This window comes from Dasypus novemcinctus, chromosome 8 (genome assembly GCF_030445035.2).
Source record: "Dasypus novemcinctus isolate mDasNov1 chromosome 8, mDasNov1.1.hap2, whole genome shotgun sequence".
Taxonomy (NCBI): Eukaryota; Metazoa; Chordata; class Mammalia; order Cingulata; family Dasypodidae; genus Dasypus; species Dasypus novemcinctus.
Window position 1 is genome coordinate 10,153,306 of NC_080680.1, and position 8,019 is coordinate 10,161,324.

The 8,019-nt window shown below is 49.2% G+C and overlaps 1 long non-coding RNA gene across 1 annotated transcript; it reads right to left on the reverse strand.

The window, feature by feature from the left end:
* Nucleotides 1-236: 236 nt before the first annotated feature.
* Nucleotides 237-3,160, reverse strand: LOC131279595 (uncharacterized). The gene is made up of 2 exons (XR_009186993.2): nucleotides 2,129-3,160; nucleotides 237-442 (listed from the first exon to the last, which is right to left on the reverse strand). It is a non-coding gene; the product is annotated as an uncharacterized lncRNA (long non-coding RNA).
* Nucleotides 3,161-8,019: the final 4,859 nt, after the last annotated feature.

An 8,019-nucleotide genomic window follows, 5' to 3' on the forward strand; every position in this document is an offset into this window, starting at 1 on the left:
TCTGACAATCTCTGCCTCTCCACAAGGGTGGTTAGACCACATAACTTTAATGTGATTATTGATATGATTAGATTTAAATCTATTTTCTTTCTATTTGTTCTCTCTTTGCCGTGTTCTTTGTTCCCTTTTCCCCTTTTTTGCTGCCTTCCTTTGGATTAATTAATTGGAATTTCTTCAATTTTGTCTTATTACTATGTTTTAGTTTCCCAGCTGCTAAAACAAATGCACACAATGGGTTGGTTCAACAACAGGAATTTATTGGCTTATGGTTTCAGAGGTTAGAAGGCTTGCTTCCTCCTGGGGTCAGTGTTAATCCTTTTCTAGCATGTGTGTTTCAGAAGCATAGAACATATGTCTTATTCAACTTTGTAGATCCCAGAAAATCCATCCAATGTTTGTGCATAGGATATGTATTAGTCAGGGTTCTCCAGAGAAACAGAACCTACAGGAGATAAATATAAAGGACTTATAAGTGATTGGGTCATACAGCTGTGGGGCTTGGCAAGTCTGAACTTCACAGGGCAGGCTGCAAGCTGTAAACTCTGATAAAAGCAATGTTGAAGTCTTAGTCTGAATTCCCTCAAGGGAAGCTGACTGGCTAGTAATTCTGGCAAGAGCCAATGCTGAAGTTGAGTCTGAATTCCTCTTCTGACCTCTGGAACCCTCAGAGGTCCACACTGCTGAGGGCAATCTCCTCTGTTGATAGTAGATGCAATCAGGACTGGTTATAGATGCAAATCTCATCTCAAGATATCCTCACATTAACAAGCAGGCCAGTACTTGACCAAACAACTGGACACCATAACCTAGCCAAATGGAGACATGAACATAACCACTGCAGCACATTAATCAATAACTGCTAATGATTAATTAATTGAGTGAGAAGAAATGGTCAAGATGAAGGTGGAAGAAAGGAAAATGAAGAATGGTTTTCCATCTTTTCCAGAACTAGAACTTTTAAAAATATGTTTTCTACATACGAAGCTTTACGTAATTTTATTTTAGAATTTTTTTGACAAAGAATGAATGCATGTGATTGTTAAAGGAAAAAAGGATGGAAGACCTCTTTGGGAATTATGTCATAGGCCTGGATAGGTGGGACAATTAAAACGCTAAAACAGTGTATCAGCCTAGGACTTCATTTTTAAGGAAGTAGGACAACATATTTATTAGTAAATTTACATCCTTGTTTGATAAATATTTGTGGACAACCGCCAAACCCAACCACCCCGTTGGTGCTGGAACTGAGCAGTGAAAGCTCTGCCAGCCTCCTGAAGGCCCTGGAGTCAGGGCCTGTGGCAGCGCCCCTCGGTGGATGTCGTAGCCCCAGAGCTAGGACTGCTCTTTACTGGTGGGGTCGGCTACTGCAGGGAGGACCTTTCACATCTCTGCCCTGGGTAAGAGTCGCCATGGAGAAGACCGAGAGTGAAAAAACAACCCTATAGATTCAATCACGACAAGTGCAGAGAAGGAAGAATCCAGGGTGTGGAGGAGAGCCCTAGACAAGGGTCAGGAGGACTTCCTCAGGAAGAGCTGATTCCACTGAGTTCCTAAGGAGCCGGGAGAGGCGGCAGGGCATTCCATGTTGAAGAAACTGAGGCAGGTGCAGAGGCCCTGGCAAGGCAAGGAGCCGGAGCGCTTTCCAGGAATCGAGTGAGTGAGGTCAAAATGGTAGGAGGTGGCGCTGAGGCAAGGCGCGGGGCCAGTAGAGACGGGCCGACTTTGAACCTAGTTCCAAAAGCAAATGCAGGCTTGCTCGGGGGATTCAAGAGGTTAATTGAAAAGAGCTGTCCTGTTAGGTCCATTCAGGCTGCCGTGCAGAGGCTGAACCGGCACAGAAGCCAACGGGAAGAAACAGAAGTGGCAATTATCTGGACAGAAACAGAGGGGGCCTGAACTCGATCAGGTGCTCTGGAGTTGGAGAGGAGAGCATCGACTCAGGAACTGCCAGAACCTGCTGGACCTTCTGAGCAACTGACTCTGCGGGGGAGGAAGAGGCTGGCGTCAAGGTCAACCCCAGGGCTCAAACTGGCAGAGCTGATGTTTTATTTTGCTAAAAACTGCTGGGAGCGATGTATCAGAAATGGGTTGGCTTTTATAATGGGAGTTTATTAGGTTAAAAGCTTACAGTTCTGAGGCGGTGAAAGTGTCCAAATCAAGGCATAACCAGAGATGCCGTCTCGTTGAAGGTCAGCCTCTGGTGATCCTGGACTCTTTCCACGTGGCAAGGCACATGGAGGCATCTGCTTCTCTTCTGGGTCTCGTGGCTTCAGCTTCTGGCTGCTCCAGCTGTGGCTTCCTCTCTTCCGGGTTCCTCTCTGAGCAACTGGGCTCCTTCTCTCTGTCTCGAAAGCTTTTTTCTGTGTGTCTCTGCTGTCAGTCTTCCATTCATAAAAGACTCCAGCAGGGGGACCAAGACCCAACCTGCATCCCACCTCACTAAAGCAACCTAACCAAAGGCCCCCAGCTGAATCCAACCCAATCAAAGGGACCCACACTCACAGGAACAGATTAGCTCGAAGAACACGATCCTTTCTGGGATCCACAAATATCTTCAAACTGTCCCAGTTTAGAAGACAGCAGTGCCATTCCCTGGGATGGCACACACAGGAGAGGAGGCACAAAGAGGGGAGGGAGGAGAATGAGTCCTGTCTGGGGCATGCTGGAGTCAGTGGGATGCCCAGGACATGATCTCCCATGGAGGGAGAAACGAATGTGCCTGTTTGTTCTCCTAAATTCTTGATCAAAATCCAGTGTGGGGAAACAAATTTGGCTCAAGCATTTGGGGGCCTGCCTACCACATGGGAGGTCCCGGGTTCAGTTCCCAGTGCCTCCTGGAGAAGACAAGCAAGACAGCGAGCTGATGTGACAGGCCGGCATGGTGAGCTGACACAATGAAGAGACACAAAGAGGAAACACAATGAGAGACACAACAAGCAGGGAGCAGAGGTGGCTCAAGCAATCAGGTGCCTCCCTCCCACATGGGAGGTGCCTCCTAAAAAAAAGGAAGACGAGCACACAATGAACAGACACAGAGAGCAGACAGTGAGTGCAAACAATGAAGTATGGGGGGGTAGAAATAAATAGATAAAACAAATCTTAAAACAAAATCCAATGTGCATGAACACACAATACAAACACAGACCTTAATTCTTGGAAACCTTACCTCCTAAATCCAAGGGAAGAAAATGCTTTTCTGATCACCCCAGGAATGTCAAAGGCCCTTCTCTCCTAATGGAGCCAGCACATCCCCTTCCTTCTGGAGCAAAAAAAAGCTCCCTTCCCTGGTGGTCTTTGCCTTGCTGCAGGTTCCGGGGGGGCAGGAGACGAGCCCCTGCAAGGCCAAGCACGTCTTTGGAAACGGCTGCTGCAGCTGGAATTAGGCAAGTTAAAATGAGGTCATGGGAACGCATGGGGCCCGGTGGTTGAGCGCCGGATTCCCACGTACGAGGTCCCGGGTTCAATCCCCGGTCCCGGTACCTAAAAAAAAAAAAACAAAAAAGGGCAAGGGCCCTTTATCCAATGTGACCGATGTCCTTAGAGGTCGGTGAGACAAGACAAGACAGACAGACACAGGCAGAGAAGACGGCCGGGAGACGAGGAGGCCAGAGCCCGGAGAGGCGGGGATGGGCTCTTCCCGACAGGCCTGAGAGGAAGCCCGGCCCTGGCGGCCCCTCGGCTCGGACGTCCAGCCTCCTACGCTGTGAGACGACGCACCGTGGTGCAGGCCACCCAGGCCGGGACACGCTGTTGAGGGCAGCCCTGGGCAGCTAGGGACGAGCCCTCAGCCCAGAGAGAGGGGTCGCCAGACACTCCCAGCCCACCGCACGGCCGGGGAATGGCACAGCCCCCGGGCAGCGCCGTCTCCAGGGACCACCGGGTGGGAGAAGGCGGGTGGCCCCGGGACCCCAGCCCCCGCCACCGCCCTCCCTGCGTCCTAGCTCGGTCCCGCGTTCCCTGGCAGCTTGCCTCACCCTTGGCCCAAGCAAAGTGATATCTTGTTTTAAACTCAGCAGTGCTCTCTAAATACCAGGATTAAAGTTCCCTGTTCAGTTCCGGGCAGCTCTCCGAGAACACAGAGTACAACAAAACAAAACAAATAAACAAAAAACAAAAAGTGAGGCAGCATTTTCAGGGCACCGTGAAGGGGGCAGCTTCCTCGTCAGAGCTGGCCTTCTCTAGAGTAATGAACATTTATTTGATGGGCTTTGGAAAGAAAGTTCATGCCCCAGAAAAAAATCTCCTGCAATCACAAGCTAATGTTCAAAAGTATACAGGACATAAACCTTAGAATGCCACACATTTTACCACTAAAAATGAAAATGTTTTCAAAAGGTCAGTGAAAACCTTCTTAGCCATCTACACTTTAGTCTGAACAGTGACTTCACGTTATCCCTGTTTCTGAGAGCCCTCCTCAGGGTTTAGGACTGTAAGCGTAGAAAATAAACGTTTTATCTACTTCTGAGGGTAATCAATCAAAAACACTTAAAGGGGAATGAGAACGCATCAGAAATCCTCAGAACAGTTACTTGTTTGACCTGTTTGGGGTTTTTTTTACATTTATACACACAAGGAAGCTTCTTCTTTTTAGGCACAAAGCCAGGATTTTTTTAACAATGATGATTAAATGGTTGCAATACATTCACTTACTATGATGGTTGGGAGTAAGTGCCCCAAAAATGTGTTCTTAATCTTAATCCATTCCTGTGAACTCATTAAAAAGAGGACTTTTTCATATTTAAAAAAAAAAACAACTTTAATTCAACTTCAAAAAATAAACTACTAGACAAAAAGCAGCTTAACAAATTATGGAAACATTACTTTAAAAAAATCCTGTCCAGGCACATTTATCCTATTTAACCCTAAAAACAAATTCAATTGTTCCTCCAGTGTTCTGAAAGATGAATAAATGAGTACAGATTGTTAAATGACTGGACCAAGGTCTCCTTGTTAATGAAGAAAATGAAAAAAAAAAGCCCGATCACATTCCTATCTCATAAAACTGAATCCCATATTCTTATTTTGACCCTTAATATTGATATAGTACCTTCTTTGTCTTTGCTACAAAAATATTACAGTATCACTGTTAACTATAGTCTACAATTTACGTTGTATTTTTCCCATGTATCACCATATTCTTAATACCTTATAATAGAGGAACATTCTTGTTTGTATTATTAACCACAATACGCATCTACTGCTAAAATCACAGTGCTATACAGTCCTAGATTACTCTCTAGCTGTCTTTCAATTAACGTTAATCTCCCTAGACTCCCCCTTTCAGCAACAATCCCATTTATAAAGCAGCGTGTTAGCTGCACTCATCAGACTGTGTTACCGTCAACTCTAACCATTTCCACATATTTAATCGACCTTATTAAACAGTCTCCATATATTCAGCATCGGCTCCCCCTTCTCAGCCCACATTCTGTCTCCTAATAACCTATGCTCTCTAGTCTAACTCCTCAAGTTTGCTCCTCATGTTTAGTTGCTATCGCTGAGATCATACATTCGTCTCTGTGCCTGGCTTATTCCACTCAGTGGAATGTCCTCAGGGCTCCTGCACGCTCTCGTGTGCTTCCCCAGCTCATTTCTTCCTCCGGCTGAGTAGCGCGCCATCGTCCCTATACCCGCATTTTGTTCGTCCGTTGGTCGGTTGTCCCCATCTTCCGGCAGTTGTGAATAATGCCGCTATGAACATGGGTGTGAGCGTCAGCTCATGTCCCTGCGTTCAGTCCTTCTGAACACATTCCTGGCAGCAGGACGGTGGGGTCTCCTGGCAGCCCTGTATCCGGCTTCCTGAGGAACTGTCAAACCGTCCTCCGCCGCGGCCGTGCTGACGGGGTCACTTCTGCTGAGGTGTGACCCACCGCAGTCAGGCGGGCCGCGGCCCTCCTCCTGGAGATCTGAAGCAGAAGGTCGCAGAGAGAGCAGCCACCCGGAGCAGCCAGGGCCGGAAGTCACAGGACGCAGCAGAGAAAGGAGAGGACACCCCGCGTGCGTTGCCATGTGCCGAAAAAGCCAAGGAACCCCGAGATCACCAGCAGCAGCCCCGGGACACCAGGTCGTCAGCAAGGAAGCATCGCCTTCCATGTTCCCTTTAAGCCACCCCATGGCATGGCGTTTGTTTCAGCAGCGGGGAAACCAGGACACTTCCTTACTTGCCTCGCTCCCTGAATTCCTCAGGATTCCATGCTGCAAGTAAGAAGACTGCAGCAAGGGGAAAGCAAAGAGCTGGTGGTAGGCACGGGGGTGGCGAGAGATTTCCATGCCCTGTGACAATGGGCAGTAACACACTTTACAAAGAGCAGGTGCTCTTGTCTTCAAGAGAGTGGAAGTAGCTAGTCTCTGCAAAAGCTGAGAAACCTCACAGGAGGGGCATTTACGTCACCCACGTTAGAACCCAACTCCCAAGCAAGGGTCCCTTCTTCTTTTTTTAATATCCTTTTCTTTAAAGATACTTAGATTACATTATGTACATAAATGTTACATAAAAATATAGGGGATTCCCATATGCCCCGCTCCCCCTGCCTCCCACACTTTCCCACATCAACGACATCCTTCAGTAGTGTGGTACATTTGCTACAATGATGAACACATTTTGGGGCATTGCCACTAAGTGTGAGTTATAGTTTCCATTGTAGTACTCCGTCCCACGCAATTTTGTAAGTTATGACAAGATTTATAATGGCCTGTATCTGTCATTGCCATGCCATTCAGGACAATACCCAAGTCCTGAAAGTGCCCCCATATTACTCCTGTTTCTCCCTCTCCCTCTCTCTGGAAGCTCTGGTGGCCACTGCCTGCACATCAGTGATAACAGCTCTTCCATTGCTGGGATCACAGCGAGTCTACAGTAGAAGCACTAAGTCTGCTCTAGCCCATCATCCATTCCCCAACCTGAGGACTCTGGGATGGTGACGCCCACTCCGCCTCTGAGTGAGAGGGAAGGATCCCTTCTTTATTTCAGGGAATGCCCTCGAAGCAGCAGGCCAGCCTCGCTCAAACCCCACCCCAGGAGGAGCCGCAGCCAATGTGAACTCCGTGTTCCTTTAGCCAAGGCGGCCTCAAGCGACGGCGGGGGCTTTGTGAGCCCGCTGCCCCCCGGGAAGGTCACAGGGTCACAGGGAAGAGGGGCAGAAGGAAAGCAGTCCCAGGAATGACTTGGGGGGGGGGTCTTTGGGGCCGCCTTGTCCATCTCCGGGGAAATCGGGGGGGTGGGGGTGGGCCCTGAGGCGCTACACGTTGGGGTGTCTGTCACCCTGCTCTTGTCATTGTTCCCCCTGGAGTCCCTGAACCCCTGGCCCGAGGGCTCCCCCTCTAGAACCGAGAAGCCATTGAGACCACGCAGCCAGGCTGGGGTGCTCAGGGGTGCTCAAGCTGGGGTGCAGTTGGGTGCCAGGAGCCCGGTGTGGGGACGCTGTTCCCGTGCCTTAAATACCAAACGTGACACTTCTCCAAAGAGAGCCAGAGCCAGAGAGAGAAGAAAGAGGGAGAAACAGGAGAGACAGACAGAAAGAAACAAGTGCAGGTGAGACAGAGCGAGGAGCCAAGAGAGACAGAGACAGAGAGGAAGACAGCGCCGGAAAGCGGGACAAGAGCCAGGAGGAGAGCCGGGAGGAGAAGGCCCTTTCCAGGAGAAGGAGCACAAAGCCTCCTCCAGGCCAGGGCCGGCCTGGCGCCAGTTAAGACAAACCCCCGAGCAAGGCCCGCCCTAGAGAAGAGGCTGGCGTGAGAGACAGAAGGGTCTGGAGCTGGACCCTCAGTGTCAGGAAGACTCGAGCAATGCAAGGCTCAGCTTCCCACCGTCTGCCGAACGACAACTCCTTTCCCACGGCTTTTACAGCAAACGAACCACCAGATTGCGCTGATATTCAGGCAGAGCTTTATGACAGTCCTAATGCTGAAAGCCAACGTCCCAAAGAAAGAGATGAATCAAGGAGGGAGGCATTTCTTACCGTCGTGAGCCGGAGGTTTCAGTTAAAAGATCCTTAGGTTCTGGAGTAGCTGGGGCCGAAA